We start from the raw sequence: 27,393 nt of genomic DNA, 5'->3' as shown, positions 1-27,393 counted from the left end.
AACTCTAATCCATAATGTGCTACTACTTACTTAAATGCTGAGGAGTAACTTCGACCTCATCAGACAGTTTCCTCATAAGCATGTCTCATATATTGATACTAAGGTATCATCTTTAATTCTACCATTGTATGATTTTTAATTATTTAAAATGTTAACAGATTTCCTAGTTGAAAAGATTTTATTATTTTATTTCTTATATTCTATGTTGTTTATAGGTATTTAATCATATATTTAAGCAGCTAGTTTTTCTATTATGCTACTCCAGTTTTTATTGTACTTCATTCCACATCAAATACCTTTTTTTTTTAAGATTTTATTTATTTATTTCACAGACAGAGATCACAAGTAGGCAGAGAGGCAGGCAGAGGGAGAGAAGAGGAAGCAGACTCCTTGCTGTGCAGAGAGCCTGATGTGGGGCTTGATCCCAGGACTCTGGGATCATGACCTGAGCCGAAGGCAGAGGCTTAACCCCCTGAACTACCCGGGTGCCCGTGAAAGACTTTTTTCCATAAGAAATCATCTGTTTACACATTAGGTCAGGGAAACCTCTTCAACCACCATATAATTTGTATGTGCAATACAGAAAAGAACAAATCAACTCAAATAACTTAAAATTAGTTTTTAATAGAATCAAACATCAGGATAAAAATAAAAGATTGCTTTAGGTTACAAACAGAAAGGTAAAATGAACAATATAGACAGTTAAGGACTCCATTTTGAAAAGCATCCAGAAATGATAATTCTAGTATCTTGTTAAGAGAACAAACAATATTTGTCTTGGATAATAATGTGATTCTTTTTTTAAATTTCTACATTGCAAAATATTTGTTAATTTTATTTAAAAGCTGATATTTGGTTCAGGACCAAGATTTTCTTCCTAGAAATTGGCCAGAGTAAAAAAAATTAAATTAAAAAACAACAAACACTCAATCTTCCCCAGGTTCAAAATAGCTTTAACTGGACAGTCAAGTAAAGCAGCTCTGTTTTCTAACAATTACATTTTGCCGGCCATGTGGATGGAATCATGAGGAATATGCTATTTCAATTTCTCCACCTCCTATAGAAGTGTTTCTTAAGTAGGAAAAAAAAAAAAGAGAGAGTGTGTTAGAGATCAGATATTTACTAATGAACTTTTTTCCTGAGTAATGTCAGACATTCCTGGTTTCAGGATGATTTCTCATAAATTCAATTTGAAAGTTAATTGAGAAACATTATAGAATGTTAGGTGCCAGGTTCTTCTAGAAAATTCTGTTCTTATTACTCTAATTGAGAAAAAACACAAAGAAGTTTATTTCAATCATCAAAAATTTTAATACTGCATGCCCAAATTTCTAATTTTTAACTAAACAGTTGCTTGATGGTGGAAAATATAATTCAGACTGTTTCCTAAGGTAACAATATAGTTCATAATAGTGATACTGATTGATAATAATTTTTAAATTTTTATAATTTTATTAGCAGCCATATTTTTATATGTATCAGAGGGTTGTGTTTTATAATTAGGCAAATGGCTGAAGGTATCATTTGGTTCATGTTATGAGGTACTGATTTCTCTATGGTCAGTTGTCCAAATATTCTGGCCTTAGCAAATCACAATGCACCACCTGAAATGTCTATATTTATCATAGAACCAAGTAATAGGAGGGTCAAAGATTATTTAGATCTTGCACTATATCCATCACATTTCCAACTAAAAGTTGCTTTCTGAAACACCCAACTGTGTGTGACATAAAGAATGCATATTCCAAGAAAAAATAACCTCATAGGTAATGCTTATATTTTCAGTACTATTTCTAATAATAGACTAGTATGTTGGTATAATCTGGCTATTGAGGTTGAATCAGTCTTCATTTCATTCACTGATTACCTATCTGTAAAGGCCATACCAAAAAATGAAGGGGAAAAAAGACTGTATCAATTTTAGGCTATTTTTCACAATGGAGATAAAACCTGTAAACTGAAAAATAATTCTTGGGAGAATTCAAAATAAATTTCTTTAAAATAAATAAAATAAATAAAATTTTCTAATTTAAAGCATTTTAAGGCCTGTTTGAAAGTATTGGAAATTTTTCTTTCTTTTTTTAATCTTTTTTTTTTTTAAGAATTTATTTATTTATTTGACAGACAGAGATCACAAGTAGGCAGAGAGAGAGAGGGAAGCAGGCTCCCTGACCAGCAGAGAACCTGATGCGGTACTCGATCCCAGGACCCTAAGATCATGACCTGAGCTGAAGGCAGAGGCTTAACCCACTGAGCCACCCAGGCGCCTGGAAAATTTTCTTAATCTAAAATAAAAGATACAATTAAGATTAGGTAGGTATTAAAGTTACAATTGCTGCTCCCTATCATAATGAGCATTGTAGACTCCTTTTTTGGATTGAGGCTCTTAACAAATTAGGTGGAAATTTAAATCAAAGTGAAAATGAAGTCACGTCTTTGGACAATGCATAATCTTGGCGCCAGTACTCATTTAGGGCCGTATAGTCTTGCCTGAAATTTCGAATAGTGGAAGAGATAGTGGGAGAATTTAGAACCCTATTTCATGATTCTGGGATTAAACCCCATTTGTCCACCATCAGAACTGCTGAAGCTTAGTGAAGTTCAATGATACAAGCATTGTCACCAAGTATCAGACTGAAGTCACCCTAAGGCAATATAAATCCATGCAAAATTACTTCGATTTGGAGAGAGATACTGTTTGTAGAAATGGATAGGATGAGTTCAAACGCTGTACAAAGGGCTGGGGTTCCTAGAAAGTAATAGAGACTGAAAGATGAAGGGAGTAGAGAGGAAAGGAATTGAGGATATTGGGGATATTTACCAGAGAAAACCCAGTGTAAACGTTTTGACTTTCTAAACTTATTTCCTTTGGATCTAAGGATGGGATAGTTTACATTTGAATCTAAGTTTCTCACCATGTTTTTGTCCACCAATGCAGTAAGGAACATTGTATTTTTCAGTACTGTCTTGTGCATTGGACTTTGTGAAAATTTAAAGAATTGGGGTGAGTGACCTGCTCCGTTTCCTCCTCTGCTAGCATCTGTGCACAGGGAATAATTTTCTTTCAGACAATGTATCCAAAAGTTCTAGGTACTGATCACAGCAAAGTGAGTTGTAATTCCCAGCAGAACTGGCAAAAAAAAAAAAAAAGTAATAAAGTAGTTATTATTACCGCTTTATATTCTTTTATATAATTTCTAAGAATGAGTCTGGTGTGTGGTGAAAGAGTAAATCATGTACTTTGTGGTAGCTTGAAACCAGTTCTCTAACATAGTATTTAAAATTGTAAAGTGTTTATCAGTGGATGAATAAAGAGAATGAACACGTACATCCTATTCATCAACAAAAAAGAAGCAAAGAAGGAAATCCCACTCTGTGGCGTCATGGTCATTACGCTAAGTAAACTAAGTCAGATAGAAAACTACAAATACCACATGTTCTCACTTAAAAGTAGAATCTAAATAAACAACCAAACAGAAACTGAGTTCTCACAGATACAGAGAACAGATTGCTGGTTCCCAGACGTGAGGCATAGGGAATGAGCAAAATGGGTGAAAAAGGTCAAAGAGCACAAATTTATAATTATAAAATAGGTCATAGGGATGTAATGTAAAGCACAGTGACTATGGTTAATATTCTATTGCATATTTGAAAGTTACTAAGAGATTTTAAAATTTTTTGTCACAAGAGAGTAAGTTTGTAACTATGTATATGGTGAGACATGTTAACTAGACTCTTTGTGGTGATAATTTCAATATATACAAATATCAAACCCTTATGTTGCACACCTCACACGGATATGTTATGTCAATTATGCCTCAATTTAAAAAAAAAAAGCATACTATTCACACTGGAGAAAACAACTCTAAAGAATACTCAATAATTGATGTAAAGTATGATTTAGGTACATTTACCTCCATTTTATATGGAAACATCACCAAATTTAAGAGACTAAGAATAACTTTGTAAAAGTTGGTGTAAGGACTCAGAACTCCTTTGAATATTCACTTTGTTCTGAAGGCTTTATTTTAATAAAATGTAATACTATTATCTTTGAGGGCCTATTTTATTTTGATGTAGTTGTTAGTTTGATAAACATGATACAAAAATAAAATCTACAAAGGAGTATTTTTTAATTTTTATTTTATTACAATAGAAGCACTTAGAAGATCTCATAAACATATTTTAAGTGTCCAATGCAGAGTGTAATATTAGCTATGGGCACAATATTAAGGACACCTGGGTGGCTCGGTGGGTTAAGCTATGGGCACTATATTGTAGTGCAGTTCTCTAGAACTTATTCCTCTTACATGATTGAAAACTCCTGCCCATTGATTAGCAACTCCCCCATTTTCACCTTCCCCCTAGTCCCTAGTAACCACCATTCTACTCTATGATTCTCTAAGTTTGACTACTTTAGATACCACGTATAAGTAAAATGAAAGTATTTGTCCTTCTCTGACTGGCTTATTTTACTTATCTTAATGTCTTTAAGATTCATCCATGTTGTTCCATACTGCAGGAATTCCTTTTTTTTAAGGCTGAATGATATTACATTCTGTGTGTGTGTGTACATTAATACTTAGGTTACATTCACATCTTGGCTATTGGGAATAATGCTGCAATGAACAGGGTGTGCTAATAACTCTTTGGCATCATGATTTCAATTTTTACAGGATTATATTATAGATTATATGGTGGTTTTGTTTTGTTTTGTTTTGTTTTGAAGACTCTCCGCACTGTTTTCCATAACACCATTTTGCATTTCTATCAACAGTGTACAATGGTTCTAATTTTTCCATGTTTTTGCCAACTGGCTTCATTTTTTTAAATAATAGGTATCCTAACAGGTATAAGGTGGTATTTTGTTTTTGTTTCCCTGATGATTAGCTTCCCAGATGTACCCTGCCCACTTCCAATGACTGACTCAACTCAAGATTTAAAGGACCAGTCATTTGTATCTAACATGGGACCATTCTAAGGCACTCCCTCTTGAATAATCAGAGGCTTTCAGGCCACATTACAAAGCAAATTCTTTCTTCTCATTTGTGCTTCCTCTTCCTCTATTCTAAAGGTACTGATCATAAGGTTCTCCCTCAAAAATAACATCTACATTAAGTTCTGTCTCAGGTCTGCTTCTTTTGAAATCCAAATTTTGAAAGCTGTTTATTGGGGTAACCCTAGAAATCAAATGCTAAGATATCATTTTAAGGCTGGATTATCTGGCACCAGACTAGCAATGAACATCCAGTTGTGGTATTAGGTAGAGCACAGATACCCCAACATAAGGTAAAGGTTCAATTGTTAAAAAATCTTGTGGTAAATTGGGATTAGGTAATGGTGGAAGGGAATGTACTAACTCATGAGACGAATCAGACATTTGAAAAATATCAAGAGGACCGTAGTGATTAAAATGATAGGATTGGATGCCTTTCTAAAACCTAGTGAAGAGCTGGAAAAAGATAAAATGCTGGGAGAAATAATGGGTAATTGACAGTGAAAATGCAATACACTTCCCTGCTTGAAGACAATAAAAGGCTTCTCCACCTCAAGCCTACATATGATCTCTCAACATCTGGCTCCACCTCTCTTCTTGTTCAGTGGGTTTCTAACCACACCTGAACAACAACAAAACTTAGCCGGGGATGTTCTGGGCCTGAGAAGAGAACAAGAATCCACTCAGAGGACATACTGGACTAAAAGTCTCTCACCGCAGTAGTTGAGGAAGAATATGGGGGGGTTGACTTTATCAAGGTCTTGAAAAAAGGATAAATTTGTCAAAGAGCATGATAATTATTTTGGATTAATTCTCATGAGGGTCAGGATTAAATACCTGGAAAGGCCCCCAGATATACTATAAACTCATTATTAGTATGGCAGATAAATGTGGGGGAAAAAATGACTTGTGTTCAATGAGATCATATTAGAAGTGCTGTGTTAGATGGTGGAAGAAGAGATTAAGGTCTCAGACAAGTTGTTATACAAGAAAGTATGTGTTATATAGGGTTAAAAATCCCACATGTTTCATGTGAAAGCCTAGTGGTACATTGCATAGTAAAATCTTATAAAATGCTCTGGTGAGAACCACCATCATCCCTAAGAATTTCAGAGGCAGTTCCTTGCTGTGGGCCAAAGCTGTTAGGAGACACTGTTATAGACCTAACTTCACTATTTGCAATGGCAATGGTGCCTTCACAAAACAAGAGGGACAAGGCAGTAGCACCTGTCAGAATAGATGGAAAATATGTTGAAATGACTGTTAAGGGGAACTGACCAATAGATATTTATAGAAATGGTTGTAAGAACCATTGGGTAAATTAGATCAGTATCCAAAAAGCATACTACTCAAAAAGGAACCAGAAAAAAATGGTTGAATGATCAAAAGGTCAATGGCAGTTGCCTCAGTAAAAGGCAGGATTTCTTACCCTATTTACACATCTTAGCTGATTTTTGGACATAGAGCCCATCAATTGCATAAGAAGCCAAGTCTCCAGCAGGAAGGACACTTTAATATTCTGGAATATGTACATGATAATGATAACTATAGTCCTTCCCCAAAGACCTTTAAGACCACTCAGATAACTGTACATAGGCAAATGGAAAATATCCAAACATTTTAAGGACTGTTGGACACAGACAAATAATTAGGAACATGGAACATCATTATGGTCCCTCTGTTAAGTTAGAGGCTTTTGGAATCCAGGCAATAAATGGAGGCCTGGCTAATGTCTAGATCATAGGGTGTTCACTGTACTAACAGGGCCAGCCAGTAGTAATTTCTGTGGATTCAGAATTTATAATCAGAATAGATACTTCTAGTAGTTTGTATTAGTCTCACATTGTCTCTATGATCTGTGAGCTAAAAGAAATTAAAGTGAGTAAAGACAAGTTTAAGTCTCTGAAAGTAGCCTTTTCACACAACCAACTTAGTAAGTCAAAAACAATATCATATCCATTATCACATCCACAAGTTGTAGTCTCCAGAAAGCTATAAAGGCAGAGATGAAGTTCCAGATTAAAGCAAATACTTTAAAATATTGGGTGACATTCTTCAAGACACAATGTATACTTTTAATCAAATATATTTATATATATATATATTTTTTTTTTTCTCTCATAAGAATAGATAGGTCTGCAAACAAAGGGTTGAGTATAAGAGCGGCCTATTGCTATCATTGCCAATGTCCTGCTTATGCAATCTTTTCTCCTTATCTCCACACTTCTATATTCTCCATTGTTAGAGCTCCTAACTCCCAGTGGGGGAATACTTTCATCAGAAAATACAAAGAGTTGGGGCGCCTGGGTGGCTCAGTGGGTTAAGCCGCTGCCTTCGGCTCAGGTCATGATCTCAGCGTCCTGGGATCTAGTCCCGCATCAGGCTCTCTGCTCAGCGGGGAGCCTGCTTGCCTCTCTCTCTCTGCCTGCCTCTCTGTCTACTTGTGATCTCTCTCTGTCAAATAAATAAATAAAATCTTTAAAAAAAAAAAAGAAAATACAAAGAGTTCCCACTGCATTTTATACTTAAGCTATCACCTGGGCAGTTTGGGTTTTCACACTAAAAGACCAACATGCAATTACCAACATCTTGTTAGTGGTAATTGACTCTGATCATCATTAGAAAATAGGGGCACATTGGGGCACCTGGATGGCTCAGTGGTTTGAATCCTCTGCCTTCGGCTCAGGTCATGATCTCAGGGTCCTGGGATCGAGTCCCACATCGGGCTCTCTGCTCAGCTCGCTCTCTGTCTGCCTCTCTGCCTACTTGTGATCTCTCTCTGTCAAATAAATAAATAAATTCTTTTTAAAAAATGCAGAAAAGAAATAATCAGTATCAGTTGTACAAGATTAGCTGTAACAGGACTATAATTTTTCCCACTCACCTTTCTTTTCTATATTTCCCCCAGAATGAGATACCAATGTGAAATCTAAGAAGAGGTACCCAACAAACCTATATGGAAATTTTGAATGGTGTAAGGGATGGATTATCTATAGTAGAGACAAATGCACCATCCCTTCAAGTTAGCACTTAATAGTTCTATAAGTCAGCTCTGAGTGATTTGTCCAACAGCAGAGATCTGCCTTTTCTAAAGTCATACCTTTCTAGAGGAACCTCCTATCTAATACCTATTCTAGGTAAGGCTTCTTCAGAGGAGTGGTCATTTTGGTTCAGTATGCTATCTGTCTGAAGGGACACTTTTAACTCCAGAGCTTCCCAAGGTTTTGGCTGAGACATTCTGGCTTGTAAGGCAGCTCAAACTTATCCCTCCCTCCAATCATGTTCCTCTCCTTCTTTTCATAAGTTTGGTATCATGACTAGTCCTTAATAATCCTATTCTGGAGAACCCAAACTGTGACTATGATTTAAAGAATGTGTTCTTTTCCAATACCATTAAAAAAATCTAATAAAAGCAATTATTATTCCATAGTATGTGAAAAGTGTGGTTCATTGAACACATATTTTACATGTTTATCATTGGCCTAGAATCTAGTAGAATATACTGAAAAAAAAATCACAAATACTTATAACTTTGGTAAAAGACATAAGTATGGAGTATTTATCAGTTCAACATGAGTTGAGGTGAGATTTGTGAAAGAATAATACCATTAAAAATAATGAGGAGAAAAAGTGATTGGGGCAGAATCAGTAATTATGTAACATTGATAATGTTTGATAAAACAACAATAGCAACATCAAACCAGAAACCTGTGTGACTGAAGGAGAAAGTAATCTGTTCCTGTCATAAAGTAAAGCCTCACTCAAGAGAAATGTTGAAGACCCCAATTCAGTTTACTTTTAAAACCTTACTCAGGCAATATTGATTTGTCATGCTGCAGACATAAAAGTAAACATCCTTTTGAAATATTTCTTCTCTTTCCATCTTTATTCACTTCTTACAGCATTATTTTTTTGCACATTCTGAAGCTATTCTTTTGTGGTATTATATTCAATCCTTGATGACCCACATCAAGGCAATACCTTTTATGCCAGTGAAAACATTAACTACACTATTTGTGGAACTTTGAATGGACTACATCAGGAAAATTAGAGGAAAATGTGTTGGAGAGAATAAAACAGTCCAAATAAAACAAATCTGTTGAAACTAAACATTTGTATAAAAAGCCTTAATTTCATCAGTAACATAAAAAAATATGGCTATGTATATAAAAACATATGAAAGTAAGAGGAGATGAACACACAAGAATGTTTCACTTATCTCATTTAGTTTTCTATTTAATTAAGAAGAGATACTGATTTTTAGTAGGATTTTTTCATGACCACTCAACAGTTTCCCTTGCAGGAATGGGGACAGGGATAGTTACATCTTAAAAACAAAGAGTAAAAGCAAGGAAAAAAATATTCTCTTTATTTTGAAGATTAAAAAAATTATATACTACCCTTATATCAAACAAAAGTAGAATATTAAAATTTTCAGGTTGGGTAAATTTAAAACATTAAAATAAGGCCTTTGCACCTTGTTATACAATGTCAACATTTCTAACAAATTGAAATTTTATTTGGTTTGAAGTCTCTTGGGTACCATTTGAAAATACTTACTTACAGTATGCCAAAAAATAAGTGTTTCCACTGTTTAAAAAAAAAAATCAAATGGCTCGATGTATTCTGGAAAAAGCTTAAAATTTTAGATTGGCTCTCCTGACAATTTAATGACTCTCTCTCTCTGTCTTTTTGTTTTTTCCATTGTCTCTGGCAACGCCATTATCTTCCTAGCATATTTAGTCCAAGCCTCTTGTCAAAACTAGCTCTACAAAATTCCTACTGACATTTCTGAGTCTACTTACTTTCTGTCCAGCCCAATTTGTTTAATTTTTATTTTCTAAGCAATTGATTTAAATGTTCTAGCCAGTTTTAATAAACTGTTCTCTTTCTTTGAAGACTGCTACAAGCTATTCTTACTTAAAGCATCCATCCTTGAAACCTACTCAATAGTTTTTGGATCCTGCTTTTACTTTAACAGAACTTCATACTTCTGTTTCTCATTTTTGTGTTTCTGCATATCTATTGTTATAGTAGCCAAATTAAAATTTTCCCTTCCAAGACCAGTTTGATTTTTTTTAATTTATATATATGATTTGAGAAAAGAATAGTAATTCATTTATACATTTTCCATAATTATATATTTTTTATGATATTGTGATATTAGTATCTATAGAAGTTATATCAATAAATCTAGGGTAGAGATTCCAGAGGAAGAGAGCTAATTAGCTTTGTTTTTTTTAGAAGTTACAAAAATCTGAATAATTTATATAAAAAATAATCCTTTAGTAGTTATCACAGTTTTTATGAGATAAAAATTATTAGAAGATAATAAAAATTTATTTTTCAAAGGGAACATCTGCTTATAAAACCCAATTATAGATATTTAATTGCTTTTTTGAAAGGCCTGGAAGAATCTATATTCTCTTAAATTAAAAATTCTTCAATGTGACATAATGGAACCTCATTTAGAAACTAAAAATCAAACAAGCTTATCTAAGATCTGTTTTGTTCAAAATGAAAATATGTGGAAAGGGTACAAAATATAGGTAATAATAGAAGGTAATTAGAGTGTATTTCATGAAATCATGTTATAGAAATTGTAAATTCTGATAACAATAACTTATCAGTAATTCTATGAACATGAGGAATATATATCAGAAATTGTATAAACCTCAAGTTGAAATTAAATCAAAATTATAGAAAAATATGGGCACCTGGGTGGCTCAGTGGGTTAAGCCTCTGCCTTCAGCTCTGGTCATGACCTCGGGGTCCTTGGATCTAGTCCCGCATCAGGCTCTCTGTTCGACAGGAGCGCCTGCTTCCCCCTCTCTCTGCCAGCCTCTCTGCCTACTTGTGATCTCTCTCTCTGTCAAATAAATGAATAAAATCTTAAAAAAAAAAAAACTTAAAAAATTATAAAAAAAATAACCTATGAAAATATTTGGAAAGAGCATAATTTTTCTTATTGGAAAGTTTTGTAACTTCTTTGCCTTTTTTTTTCTTCCCTTAAAGCAGAAAAACACCATCACATCTAAAGAAATGGTACCTAAAATAGCAAAGCAGATTCATGTGGCATATATCATATAACATATAAAATTACACTGCAAAAGCTTACATAAGCCTTATTAGGTGGCAAAAATCTCACGTGTAGATTTTAGAGCTGCCTACCATATCTCCCAATATTTAGCAGGAAGGACAATTAATAAATATGAACCAGTTATGTCAAATATCAAATATTTACAAAATATAAACCAAAGCTGTAAGTCATCACTGCTTAATTCCACATCTTATACCATTTTTTATACCATTCAGTTGGCATTTAGCCTGTCACTTACTTTTTAACTATATGCATAAACATATTTTATATTCCTAGCTAGGTTGAGGTAAGAAATCATCTTGTCTACTTTATACTAGTTTCAGTTACTATCTTTATATCCATCATATACACATATTTCTTTCACTGATTTGTCTAAGCATGAGGAGGCCCAGAAAATATGGGTTTTTACTCTTTTTATACCAGTGTAAAGACAAGATACACAGAAATATCAAGAAAATCTCTCTAACAAATGATTGAGTAATGGAGAAAACAAAGCAAAATAAAAATTAAAAAGCTTAGGGGCACCTGGGTGGCTCAGTGGGTTAAAGCCTCTGCCTTGGCTCTGGTCATGATCCCAGGGTCCTAGGATCAAGCCCCACATCAGGCTCTCTGCTCAGCAAGTAGCCTGCTTCTCCCTCTCTCTCTGTCTCTCCGCCTGCTTGTGATCTCTGTCAAATAAATAAATAAAATCTTTTAAAAAAATTAAAAAGCTTAATACCATTGGGTGTTAAAAGTGATTCTGATTCAGAATGACTGGCATGTCACTAATTGCTTTAAGTACTCTGGTTCTTTGGTGAAAACAAATCAACAAATAAATAAGGCAACCCAACAAGCAAAACCATTTTTTAAAAACTGTTAACCTTTTATGCCTGGTATCAGCTTGGGTTGCAAGCATGTCTAACTTGGATAGGATAATAGTTTGAAATCAAGACTGGGTTTGAATCCTCTCTTCTCCTGTACAGAATAAAAAACATTCTAAGTAAATAAGTATGTAAACACACAGAAGAGGGCAAAAAGAAGTAATTGCTGGAGATTATAGATTCAAAGATATTCATAGTTACTGTGCTCAACTAATGACTGTTTTTCAGTATCTGTTATAATGGCTAATGTTAATTGATTACTTACTCACTACTAGGCCATGTTACACTATTACATGTTATCACCCACTTAACCTTATTAACCTTCCTGTTAGGTGCTACTATTATGCATACTTTATAAGTGAAGAAAGAATTTTGCAGACAGTTTAAGCATCTTGCTTAAAGTGGAGCCAGGACATGATTCCATGCAAAGTAGATCATTGCAAACAGCCCCAAATCATTCGAAATTTATATAAAAAAAAAAAAAAGTCCAATTACATGAGCTCCTAGTTACCATACTGGAAATGTTTTTTATGTGCAAATAACATACTTGCAAGAGCTGTCAGATCAGGAATGTGCCAAGCTCTCAGAAGATTGATTAATAGTGTCCCCATTCTTTCCTCTGAAAGTGAACATGAGGAATATTGAGCACAAGGACCAATGGATTGCTATTGCACCAGTGTTCAGGAAGAGTAGAAAATATTATCTCCAAATACAGTTTCATGAGCTTGAACTCATGAATGCTTAAATTAATATCATCATTTATATAAGGAATTTTAAAAACGTATTTCTATGAGCAGACCAACAACATCATGATATTTGAGTTTCAGAGCATACTCTGTGAGATCCCCCTGAATCTCAATTATTACTCCAAACTTTAAAGTAGTAAAAATAAACTTTCCTATTCAACAAAAAGTTACCAGGATAACAAAAGAAGAATATGTCGATTGTCTCAGGGATTATGCCTAAATTCCTACAACTGCAGCATTTGTGGATTTGCATGATTGAGGGAATCAAAAGTTGTAATTATACATAGTATCCAAATCCCAGACCATAAAATATAGTCTTACAACAAGTCTGGAATTCTAAAAAGGAAAAGCAAGTGGAGAGAAAAGAAAGGAAAGATTTTTTCTGTGATCTGAAATTTCACTGGAATGATGTTGAAAGCCTTCCCACTCTTCAAAATCCCTGGCAACCACAATGATTACTGTTCCCCCTCTTGTCATCATAAAAATAAAGACTGATGTTTTTATATAATCATAAAGATGAATGGTGCTCGCTTGTGCTTATTTTCTTTCTCTACTAAAGTGAACAAAAAAATTTTTTTTCCTTATCTTATTTTTATACATAAAGATTTCTAGCAATATTCATCTGATTATACAGGACAATTTTAATAAATTCTGATAGGTGCATCCATTAAATTTCACTGTTACAATACTTTTGAAACCAAGTTACATAATTTATATCCACTCCTTTAAGGCCAAACCTTGTATAAAAAGAGACAACTTATTTTCTGTTTACTTGAACATTATAAATGTATGAATTTGTTACTGTACAACTATAAATAGTACTGTAAAGTCAAGTAAATAATTCTTGTATTGAATTATGTTGTTTAACATGGATTTACATGTTGCTAAATGCAATTAAAATACATCATGGAGTCTTTTCAATTAATGAATAAATTTGTAACACAGATAAAAGAAAACAATACTTAACTGTTAGTGTTTTGAAAATTTATCTTCAAAAAATATATGAAAAGTCTAGTTTATGATATGAATTAGAATGTCTTGGATTGTATTATAAAACATTATAGCAAGAATATGATAGGCTCCTGATTAAGTGTTATATTTATGTACACTTTAAAAGTCATCATTATGAAAATATATTCCAAGAATATCTATTATCTTATAATTTATATTTTAAAGTATGATTGAGAAATATGAAGTATTACTTACACACTCTGATTTAAAGTCTTGAAAACGCTTGACATACTGGCTAATAGTTTAAAATATATATGATGACATTTCACTTCTTTAAACATTTTCTTATTATTTTAGAAAGTGAATACATTCATGTGGCCAGGCAGGCTTACCTAACTCAATTTGATAAATAGGAAAAAAAAAAAAAAAAAAAAAGGTTCAATTAACCTTACAGTTTTCTCATTAAATGTCTTAGTCATGAAATTACATAAAAATTAAATTTTAAAATATTAAAAAATAAATTAAGTTGTACTTAACTACATTACTTATAAAATAGTTTAAGTAATTGAAAACAAATGGAACTTTTTTTTTAATAGATGAAATTCCCATAGCTATGCATAATTCTACTTTAGGGCATTATCTCTCTTGTCACTTCTTTTATGGTGGAAACATGCAATTCTTTCCTGATGAAATGTGAGTTGTTCTTATCCAAATGTAAAAAATTTCAAATATTTCTGTAATGATAAGGGAGAAATATAAGGAGTATCAAAAACCAGATCCTAAAGCAAAGCACTATGAGTTAAAGAAAAAAAAAAGCAGAGGGTAAAGACTCATATAGTCAGAGAGCCACAGATGGATATGTGTTTCAAAGGGGTACAAAGAATCAAGAGTGAGCTATTTCAGCCTTGCTTCCATTAGTATGAGTTAAAAAATCTTGAGTTATCTCTCAGCTGCCCCCCCCTCCCGGCCTTGAAATAAAAGATAAATTTACAGGATGATTTGATAAATCTTAGGACATTCTATTTCACAATCAATGATGTCTATAATTGCTCTTAGAGAAATGATAAAAGAGAAAGCAAACAAAACATAAAACAACGTAGCATACAAGGTCATAGATATTAACAGAGATACCAGAGATCAAAACAAAACAAAACAAAGTCATCACAGCATTTAGAAGATACTTTGTTTTTTCCCCTGGGAGGTCAGAACCTGGTTCTTAAAAGAAAAACATTTGATTTCCACATAAATATACAATAATGACCTTTCTGGGGGAAAAAAAATAACCAAAGTTCAGCTAAAAAGGGAAAACAGACCTGCCAGAAATAAAGTCATTGTAATAGTTAAATCCCAGGCTTAGCACATTGTGTATTGTTGTATGTGGTTCTTTATTCACATTTTTGAAACTCCTTGTGTTAGGTACCAAATCTTGGAAACAACATAAGGATTTGCCACACTATATATTGCTTCTGGCAAAGATCCATTGCCAAGACACTGACTTTTATTTTCTTTTTGCCATGGTAACTTCTCCTTGTCTAGCTCCACTCAGAAGGAAGGTGAATGACTTGGAGCATCAACTTCTAAATGTAGTCAGCAGCAGCCAGGGAAGGTTCAGACAGGTTTCTTTAGGACTGTATGTTGAATTGCATTCAGCCAAGTTTTGGACAGTTGAGGATATATATCCTGTCACATCTCACTGCTCAACTAATTCCTCTTCTTTGGCTGCCACCGCTCATTGCTTTCGATGCCAGCAAGTCTCAGAGCTGCTCAGTCTTGAAGGTGAAATAAGCATGGACAGTATGTGATAACAGAGATTGTGGCTAAGTTCTTTACATCTAACTTTAACTTAAATGCTGAGGCTCTTTGAGGAAGATCTAGTCAGCCCTACCTTACACAAGATAAAAATTTTATTCTCACGTTTATACAACTATTAGGTGACTGAACAAAGGCTTGAAGTTGATTCTGTCTGACCCCAAAGCCAAGACTATGTCACCATACATACTTTTCCCCAGGTGCTGTTATTTCTCTGCTACCTGATGGCCGTCTGGATCAGAGGTTAGCAAACTTTGTTCTATAAAGCACTGGATAGTGAGAATTTCAGGCTTGGCAGACTACCTGTGACTCTATTTCATGCAATTCTTAATCTTTTTGTTTTTGATAAGCTTCTTAGTGTATCTATTATGAAAAAGATAAATAAAAAAGTGTTGGCAAGATATGGAGAAAAGGGAACACTTGTGCACTGTTGGTGGAAATGCAAGTTGATACAGACGTTATAGACAAACTTAAGGGAAATATGAATATTATTTATCCTTAATAAAAGGAGATTCTGCTATTTGTGAGAGCATAGATTAATCTGGAGGACATTATGTTAATAAAAGGAGACACAAAATGAAAAATGCTATATTATCTCACTTATACGTGGAACCTTAAAAAGGTCAAATACACAGAAACAGAATAAAATAGTGTTAATGAGGGTAGAGAGGTTGGATAGGAAAATGTTGGTCAAAGAGTACAAAGTTGCAGTTGTGTAGGTTGAATAAGTCTAGAGATCTAATGTACAGCATAATTATAGTGCATATTGTATTATAAACTGGAAATTTGTTAAAAAATAGATTTAAGGTGCTCTCTTAAAGAAAAAAAAAAAGTAAAACTGGTCTAGGTTTTTAAGACCATACAAAAACAGGCTACAGGCCAAATTTATTGGACAACAAACTAGAGTTAGCCAACCCCTGGTCTAGAGGGTACACACAATTAACAGCTGCCTTGGATTGGCAATCTGGCTAGCATACGTTTAAACATGTCTAGAAAATATAATTGCAGAAATGGTAATTCTCATTTTCCATTTTAAGACTAGACTTTGAAGAATGAGAAGCACTTTTCTGGAATATATTTAAGATCTCCCAGTAATCTATAAAATACTTTGAAAGCAGCTCCACTCTGCCAGAGCCCTCTTTCCTCTTTCTTCTCTTCCATTTTTCGTTTCCCATGTGAATTTGTGTTCCTAGCAAACAATTCCTTGAGATACAGTAAGATTTTGTTTATCAGATGTATTTATATTTTAAAAGAATGTTATTGATCTCTCCGTTAGGCTATATAACAACACATGCACACACTCATGTGCATGCGTGCGTGCACACACACACACACACACACGCTGTGGTCTCAATCCATCAACAAATAATGAGTTTGTCTATTTTTCTGAAACTGTGTTTTGCTCTTTGAATTTGTGGATGCATAATGCATACAGAGATTTATTATAATCCCAAGAGCTTGTTGTATTTCATCCTGTCCAGTTCAGGTTTTTCCTATCTAATCTCATCACTTCTTACTAGAACATAAAACTTCACAGGTTGCTCAGTTTTTATGTTATTCTTTTACATTTTTTGGTGGAAAATTTATCCACATATAATGATAATTCACATTGGATTAAATTTCTTAGTATGTTCTTCAATATTTCCTGTGCACTTTTGTCATATTTAGAAATAATTTGTTACTTCTTTTCTGGTTTTATTAGTAAATGATCACACATAATGTTATCAAACAGATAAGTATGAAATATTTGATGTAGTTTTCTTTTTTCTGTAGCTACTGTGTATAAGTTTTACCAACATTGTATACATTTATGTAAATATGTACATATGATTTTTAATGGCTGTACACATGTATAATGTATGAGGTTTTGTTCACCAAATTAAGATTATATGGCATATAGAATTATTTTAATTACAAAAATATAAAATTTCCTACTGTATTAAAATTGTTTGAAAACCTCAATAATATTGGCTTCATAATTTTCCATACTTGAACAATGTGATATTTTATTCCATTTCCATAATCATTATTATGGGACACAATAATCACTATTTGGGACACTTACCTGATCAAGTTTTCTCTATTTTAAATGTTTCTGCAATAACATTTCTTACACAAATTTTTCAAATGCTTTATCTTCCCTGAACTTTTTAAAGGGCAATTGCTTGATGAAAAGCAACATCTAAACATCTTCAAACTTCTTTTTTTTTATTATACTAAGTATACTCTTTAATCCCCATCTGTTATTTCCCCCACACCCATCCACCTCCTCTCTGATAACAATCAATTTATTCTCTATAGTTAAGAATCTATTTTTGGTCTATTTTTCTCTGTTTTCTTTCTTAAATTCCGTATATGAGTGATATCATATGATTTTTGTCTTTCTTGGACTTATTTCACTTAGCATTATACTCTCTAGATTTTCATGATAATGCAAATGGCAAAATTTTATTCAGTGGCTGAATAATATCCCATTACACACACACACACACACACACACACACCACCTCCTCTTTATTCATCTCATAGATGGGCACTTGGGCTGCTTTCATAATTTGTCTACTGTAAACAATGTTGTAATAAATATAGGTGTGCATATCTCCCTTTGAATTAGAGTTTTTGTATTTTGGGGGTAAATACACCACAGTGCAATTCTTGGATTGTAGGTAGTTCTACCAGTTTGCATTCCCACTGACAGTGCACACGGGTTCCTTTTTCTCCACATCCTCATGAACATTTGTTTCTTGTGTTTTTTATCTTCAAACATTGTTAGTATTGTTGATATAGCATTCAAGCTGTTTCAAGAAATGGCATATTTGAAGTACCTCAAGCCTCTCCTCCAGAAAAAAGGAAAGGAAATAATTATCTGTCCCATATGAACCAGAATGATTCAGAATGCCACTTTCAAAAAAAGATTCTCTTGTTTCAAGTTTTTTTTTCCCTCCAGTTTTTCAAATGTCTGTTAAATTTCACTGTTGAGTGTCATGTAGTTGGATGATGTTGAGATGTAAATTCAATAAATGTAAGTCTAACATTTACAAATGTTATAATACAATGATAAATATTTAAATTTCCCTAATTGGCCTAATGTCTTTTATAGATATTTGATGCTTTTGTTTGTTGTTGTTCAATCCAAGAACCAATTAAGAACTATGCACTATATTTAGCTGTTAGAAGGGTTTCCCAACTCCTCTTTTTAATTATCTACTCTTATCTTTCATGATGTTTACATTTTTATGTATCTAGGACAATTGCTTTGTAGAGTAGCCCTAAGTTTGTATTTGTCTAGTTGTAAACTATACTCAGGTTAAAGAGTTTGGCAGGGACTAATACGTCATTGATCTACATGTTTATTACATCTTATCATCGTTTGCACAGAGGTCAGTTATGGTAATATTAAGTTTCACCATTTGTTTAAGATGGTATCACTAAGTTTACCCATTATAAGAAACTTTGTCTCTATTAACAATTTATATATTTATAATTTGGAATTCTGTAAATATGCCATTCCTCAACATCTTTTCAGCTAATATCTTAGCATCCATTGATGATTCCTGCCTTAATCAGTTGTTAGAGTGACAACAAATGGTTATTTTCTAATTATTTTATTTATTCTACATTTACTAGTGGCAATTTTTTCCACTGAAAAAATAACTTTTACTACTACCTTGCTATACATCTTTAGGATTTTTTTAATGTCAGATTCATTGACTTTTTATATTTCTACAATGCATTCGTGGTGTCCCTACATAACAATGAGAGACCCTTCAACTGGATCCTATGATCTTTTCACAAATTCACATAAGTAAGAGGTTTTTTTTTTCCCTTCCTGGAATGAAAAGTATTCTAGCTTCTCCCCATACTTCTCTTCACTAGTAATGAAATCAACCATTTTTCCAAGAGTCCAAGTTCTTCTGAGATATTAATGGTTTAATTGTACTCTAAATTTTTAGTCCCTTTCTCAGAGCATAGCTGTTGAACTCATATTTCAATCCAATAAGGTGATTTCTGTCTTTCCACAGTTTCATATCTCTATCTTCCTTCTACAGTGACATATGTGGCTCCACCAAATCTCACCATACTTAATCATTTGCTTAAACTAACAGGATGCACAAAATAGACTTATAATTACAACTCGAAACCTCTGCCAAAAACTAAAGTTGGGAGGTGAAGTTCAAGATTGCTTTTTAGTTTTGTGATTTTGTCTTCTTCATATTTCTAAGCTATTTAACATCAAATTGTTCAAAAGATTCCTCTTTGAGACTATACTTTCAACTTTATATTTTTGCCAGTTTTACTGAGAAATTATTGACCTATATTACTGAATAATTTTAATGTATGCAACATAATGGTTTGATTTACAAATACTGTGAAATGATTACCACCATAGATTTAGTATCTCTCTCTCCACCACAGCATACAGATGGGAAGAAAAATTTCTCTTTGTGATAAGAACTCCTAGGATCTTTTCTATTTATTATATAATAGCATTAGCTCTGGCCAACCTGTTGTACATTATTTCATTTCACTTTTAAATATAAGGGCTTTTCTGTTTTTTAGTATTAAAAATCAAATATATTAAAATGAGCTATTTTAAAAATACAGTTTTGACAAATGCATACACCTATTTAATCATCTACAGTATCAAGATATAGCCCAACCAAAAGTCGTCTCCTCTTCCCTCATTGATCTGTATACCTCTCAAAGCTTGGCGCCATGCTCTATCTGATTTGCTTTCTGTCTCTTTAGGTTAGTTTTTCTTGTGGTAGAATTTTAAAGAAATCAGTTCATGCAATGTATATTCTATAACCTGCTATTCTCCCTCACATGTTGCTTTTGAGGTTTATCCATGTTTTTGCATTGATCAGTAATTTGTTTTTATTGTTACTTAGTATTCCATTATGGAGACACATTACAGTTTTTTATTTGAGGTTGGGGCTATAACGTGGCCATGAACACTCATTAAACATTACTTTAAGGACACATGTATTTATTTCTCTTTGGGAAATAACTAGGATTAGAAAAACTGCATCATATGGCAAATACGTTTGACTTTATAAGAAACTCCCAAATTGTGTACCAAAAGATTGCCAAAACCAACTATACAGATTTGTGAGGACTCGTAGAAAAGGAATATTTGAGATCTGTTATTCAAAAATTAAGAACTTCAAGATGAGACAACTGAGTGTTATGCCAAACACAAGACTCTTCTGAGGCTCAGCCCTGCCCTGTGCAGCTGCACTAGCCACATGTCCGCACAGCCGGCCCCCATGATTGTACCACATTACATTACAGCTAGCAGTGTGTGAGAGCCCTACCGGTTCCACACCCTTGCCAACATTTGATAAAGTTGATCTCTTTAATTTTGACCATTCCAAGGGTTGGGTATTAATATCCAGTTTCTGTGGTATGTATTTACAATTTCCTGATGAAAAAAGTTATTAGTCATTTATCAGTTATTTGCATATGTACTCTTATGAAGTAAGTGTTCTGATTGGTTGCACATTTTTGACTGAGATTTGACTTTGCTGTTGTTGTAATGTTATTTAATCTTGACAGAAGTCTGTGGTGAGATTTATTGACAATATTCTCTCCCAGTGTATGACTTTCTCTTTCATTTTCTTTTTTGAAAAACATTTGCTTGCTTCTTTTAATGTTCGTTCTTAACAATGATCTCCAATTTATTACTATTTTTCTTCTGTGGGATAAGTGTCAAGGTTCAGATGTTCTACATTTTGCATATAGATAATATTTTTGCAGACACATATTGAAAAACCCTTTCTCAAAGAATTATCTTGGTACTAATTTTCAAAACAATTAACTATATATGTGCGGGTCAATTTCTGGACTCTTGGTTTTCTTTTTTCTCGGTTTATGCAAATAGAAATTTCACATTGTTTAGATTACATTTTAGGTTTAGAAATTAAGTACTTTACCTTAATTAAAAGTCCTTCAACTTTCTTTTTCAAAATCGTCAATTTGTGGGTAAGTTCTTTTTGCAAGTAATTTTAGAATCAGCTTGTCGATTCTTATAAAAAGCCTGATGAAATTTTGAAATAAGATCTATTATTAAATCTATAGATGAATTGATCCTATAAATCATTGAGTTTTCCAGTCCATGAACACTGTACCTCTAAGTTCATTTTTTAAAAATTCTCATTTTTCTATAGTTTGCCATGTACAAATCCTGCACAAATTTTATTGCATTTCTCCCTAATTATTTTGAGTTTATAGATACTAGTATAATTTTTTTCTTTCTCTTATGTTAAAATTGAATTTAGGGACTCATTTTGTATTCTTAGATGTTATGAAATTCCTTTCATTTTAGTAACTTTTTAAATTAAATTCTTTAGGATATTCTATTAACATAAACATGGATTTACAAATATTAAAATTTTTACTTCTCCCATCTATATGCCTTTAAATCACTTTCTTACCTTATCTCACTGGCTAGGACTGAAAATTACTGAAATGGAAAGATTAGATATTCATATTTTGTTCTCAATCATTCACATGAAAATATAATGCTACTTGTAGGGTTTTATTTTGTCTGTGTAGATATCCTTTATCAGATTGAAGATGTTACTATTTATTTCTAGTTTTCTGGGAGTTTTTGTTATGAATGGCTGTTGAAAGTTGCCAGCTGTGGTGAACTACAACCTAAAACCGGAGGAAGGCATTTAAAAGCTCAAAAATTACTTAAAAATTACTTAATTATGTACTACATTTAGTACATAATTAAGTAATTTTGGAAAAATTTTAATTATCTTGACAATGGGATAAGCTTGCTATTGCTTGGGTAAATTATGTAGAACAGGAGTCAGTAAACATCTTCTGTAAGGACCAGAGAGTAAATATTTTAGGCTTTGAGGATCACAGAGTCTCTGCAGCAATTTCTTTTTCTTTTACTTTTTGTTGGTCTGTTAGTTTTGTTTCTTTGTACAATCCTATAAAAATATAAAACCTTTGTTGGCTCTCAGTCCTTACAAAAACAAACCTAAGCCAGATTTGGCCCTGGGGTTTTAGTTAGCTGAACCCTGCACTGGAGAAAGATAATGAAAAACTCCTCAGGGCCATTAATCATCAATTAAATGCTAAGTGTGAAAGCCAGAGGGCCTCCTTGGCAACATATGTTACAGTTACTATTGCAGCATAACAGATCTTGCAAAACCTTAGTGGTACAAATCAACCTTTTTATTATGCTCACAGATTCCGTGGTCTGGAAATCAGAAAGGGCATATCAAGGATGACTTTCTTTCTCCTCCACAATATTTGGGAAGACAGAACAGCTGGGATTAATGCAATGACTGAGTTCTGGAATTATCTGCAGGTGTCTTCATTAATATGTCTGGCACCTAAGCTGGGTTGACATAAAATTTTGGCTCAGCTCAGAAAATTGCTATCCATGTGGACATAGGCTATCCCTGTGGATTGGGTTTCCTCACAGCGTCTTGGCCTCAGAGTAATCAGGCTTCTTAAACTGGGGCTTATGGTGCCAAAATCTAGCGTCCCAGTATATGAAGCAGAAACTGTAATTCATTAAATAGCTAACTTCAGAAGTAAGAGTAACTTCTATTGCACTATACCAAATGAAGCAGACACAAGCTCAATCAGATCTACGGGTATGTGATACAGACTGCCTCCCAATGGAGAAGTGTCAAAGAATTTACAATCATTTTTTAAAACTTCCACAATCAACCCTCTTGCAACAAATTATTCCTATTCTTTCCACATGTGATATATACTCATCTCTTTCTAAAATCCCCCCACCCCATCCCATAGCTCACCTCGTTTTGACTTCAGGCTCAGGCTAAAAGTAATTCTGGAGATTGTCAGTTCATCAGGTCTATATGCAGATAATGCTCCTCTAGTACAGTATTTAAGGTACAACTCATCTGCACCTGAAAATCTGTGCTCAGGAAGAGACTAGTTGTCTACCCCACATACTCCAAAGTACTATCATGAAACAGGGAATGGATTGGAAGTCAGTTACCTTTCCAAAAGGGGGAGGGATGGGAAAGGCACATAGTAGTCATTAGTCCATAGTAATTCTGAAATTAAACAAGGAACCAGTAGCCAGTTCCTTTGTGAGAGATTATTCCTGTTCTGTACAACTGGCTCTTCAGGGTATTTTGTTCAGCCCTTCTAACTCTTGTTTATTCCATTTTAGTCATCATTCAATGACCACAGTTTCCTGTGGTTGCAACAAATTGCACAGATGCAGGGTGTCTAAAAGTCTGTATGGACTTTGTGCTCTCTATCCCTTTAGGTCATAATTACTTCAAGATTATTTTGGGGTTTCCAATGATCAATTTCCAATTGATTCTATTAGACAAAAGCCACATGAACTAATTTCTTCAAGATTTGTTCTTGTCTATTTTTGGTTCACTATAAAGATGCTGAGTGGCAATGTCCTCAATATTAAGATATTCTCAGGAGCTCTATTTATAATGGGGGCTAAATAAGCATACCCTTTATATCACTTTCAGTTCCTTCTTTTTTCTATCTAGCGAAATGTTTCTGTTGGGTATTATATTTTTCTGAGGATTTCAGTTCCATCCTGTATTTATCTTTTACCCAAATATATTTCCTAATTTCATATTTTTTTATTGACTGGAGGGGCTAAAAATTTATATTCCTTCTAAATGTGTTTGTAAATTAAACATTTTTTCCTTAACTTATGTTATTCTATTATTAGCTTATCATAAGAACCTGAAAGAGCCATTTGGCACATTCAATATTTTTTCTGGAAATTCCCTTAGCAATATCCATGTTATTATTACATGTACTATATTCCACATTAATCTAGGCAAGTTTTACTAAACTTTCTGCCATGACATAACATTAATCTTCTTTCCTCCAGCTTTTAATAGTATTCTTCTCATTTTAAGCCCTCAACCCTTTCTTCCAGGCTGTACCTATCAGTTACCTCTCCACCCTTCCAGCTTCTTTGCTTTTCTAGTCCCAAATATAATGCCATGTATTTTAGGTACTAAATTCTGTTTATTAATTTCCTGAATAACTAATTACACCAAAATTCAGTTGCATAAAACAACGATTTCGTTACTGTGGCTCAGATTCTGCTGGCCAGGAAGTTGGTGCTACAGCTATATGAAGACTTGGTTGAGAGTATGACTCAAGGGTTAAAGGCTGTCATCATCTGGAGGCACCTTCATTCACATATGTAATACCAATGTTGGGATGACTCAAAAATCTGTCTCAGGTAGGAATGATGACTAGAGTTCTTATCTCTACCATTCCATGTGGCATAGCCTTCTGATAGCATGGAGAACTGAGGGTAGTGAGTCAATTCTAAAATAATGACTCAGTGCTCCAGAAGGAGTTTCCCAGAAGATAAGATGGAAATCACATAGCAACAACCTCTGCTTTCTCTAATGGATAAAGTAATCACAAACCCACCAAGAATTCAGAGAGGAGCATAGTCTCTACCTTCAATAGGAAGAGTAACAGATTGTTTTGTTTTGTTTTATTTTAACTGTCACATCATAAAAAGATTCTTATATCCTTTATATAGCAGAAATAAAGAGAGGAAAACAAAGGTAAAGACTCAAACATAACAGCAGATACGCTCCAGAGGTTAAGTTCTCAAATCCAGCAAATCAGTCCTGTTGAGTAAGGATCTTGAAGGGGAATTAAAGAGACCCCAAAGATATGATGGGCAACCAGAAATAATGGTTTGATTCACTAAAAAATCTTAAATCCTCAAAACTCCTGAATCCTCTGAGCTTATAGAAGTGGCCTCCTTTATCCTGTTTAAGATTAGTGATCATTGCTTCTCACCTACAAGACAACACATGCTTGTGTTCCCAGGATCTATCCCGTGTTCTCTCATGCCCAGTAGGCCAATAACTAAGAGTAAATCAAAACATAACTGAGCTTTTTGAGTAAATAAAGACAGTATTCATTGAAAGAGATAGCCACCATGGGACTAGCAGAAGATGGGAAACTGAATACACAACTAGACTCTGGGAGGGCGGAATCAAGAGAAACAAAATATGAAGCTGCATAAGGAAAACTATTGATATGGGAGCACTCACCTAGGACATAACACTCAAGAACCAGATAAAAATGTTGGGAGACAAGGTAAATATTCTTCTAGAACAGCTCTTAGAATGATAAAGAAAGCTAGGACGCATTCTGCATGAATTCAGAAATGTCAACACTGCTGTGGCAGAGATCAAAAGGGATGGAGAAAGTATTTATATAGAATGAATATGTTGGAGAGCCTGGGTGGCTCAGTTGGTTAAGGGTCTACTTTCTGCTCAGATCATGATCCCAGGGTCCTGGGATCTAGCTCCTTACTGGGCTCCCTGCTCTTTGCTTTTCTAGTCCCAAATATAATGCTCAGTGGGAATTCTGCTTGTCTCGCATTTCTTCTGCCCCCCCACCCTGCCCTGCTCACACTGTCTCTCACTTTCTACTCTCAATTAAATAAATAAAATCTTAAAAAAAAAAAAAGAATGGATATGCTATCTAAATCCAGAAAACCTAGCAGATGAATGTGTTTCATAGGTAGTTACTAGGATATAATATTTTTTCAAGTAGTAAGGAATACACTAATGAGAATAGCACCAGCATAATGGAGAAGTACAACACTTCTCCTTTGTAGGTTAGGACTAATACGAGATAATTAGAGAACTGGGCTCTTTGGTAGCAATCAATATGGTAGGATCCTAAAATAAGACAGGGTTGGGACAGGTGAGAAAAGTACAGTTTATCATTAGAATCAAGGTACACAAAACTGTACTTAGTGAAAGTAAGAGTAACAACGAGTGAGTCGTGACTTGCAGAAAGGTATGGAGATGGTCACTAGAATATGGTAATTCTGGAGGCAAATAGATCAACAACTTGGAATGCTATTAATCTATACAATCAAAACTAAGTAAAGAATGAATATTTAGGCAGTTAAAGGCATCACTTCCAATCAAAGACACTATCTATTTCCCACTTTCTGAACGTAAAGTCAGGGTTTGAACTAGAACTCACTCCTAAAAGTGAGATTGATCCTGACTGCGGGATCAAGGACTTTGCAGCACTATGGAAACTGTATATGATTCTCAATTTCTCCCCGTAACAGAACTTGTAACAATTGTGTAATTACTTGTTTGGGAAAGAGGAACACTAAAAATACCACAGAATTTTTGCTCACAGGGTCTGATACCCAAAGATCTGAGCACCATTAAGCCTCCAATTTACAATGGGACAATACACGAGCCAGTTAGCTAATGTACTACTTGCTCAGTATACTTTATAGCATCTTACTGTGTCTAGACAGTATGATTCATCAGTGTCTGTATGAATAAAATGTACTTATCTGGTATGTGGGACTATGCCTTCATTGATTTTGTGACTTGGAATTTAAAAAGAAATGTTAGAGAAAGTCTAATGGAAAGATCTGAAACTGCTTCTCACTTCTGGCTAAAATCAAAATCTATTATGTACATCATATTCTGGAGGATAAGTAGAATAAGTGTTGTCCTTAAAAGACCTAAAGGATGCAGAGGTGGTAGTCCCCATTACTTCTCTATTTAATTCATAGTTGGGTCTCGAGCAACATCCTGAAGGAAGAGTACTACTGCAAACTCAGCAGTTTGCCAGATGTGGCATCTGTGATAATGCACATTAAGTTATTCTGAGGTACATGGTATGTGTCCATTAAATGATGAGTGCATTATTACCTATCCTAATCAAAAATGACAATCAGGGGCACCTGGGTGGCTCAATCATTAAGCATCTCCTTCCAGCTTAGGTCACGATCCCAGATCCTGGGTTTGAGCCCTGCATGGAGCTCCCTGATTGGTGGGAACCGTTCTTCTCCCTCTCCCCCTTTCCCTGCTTGTGCTCCCTCTCTCATTGCCTCTCTTCATCAAATAAATAAGTAAATAACTCTTTAGAAAATGAAAATCAGAA

Source organism: Mustela putorius, unplaced genomic scaffold, assembly GCF_011764305.1.
Source record: "Mustela putorius furo isolate JIRA1106 unplaced genomic scaffold, ASM1176430v1.1 tig00003863_pilon_pilon_pilon, whole genome shotgun sequence".
In the NCBI taxonomy this organism is placed as follows: domain Eukaryota; kingdom Metazoa; phylum Chordata; class Mammalia; order Carnivora; family Mustelidae; genus Mustela; species Mustela putorius.
The sequence above is the reverse complement of the archived record's forward strand: the minus strand, read 5'-3'. Positions refer to the sequence as shown.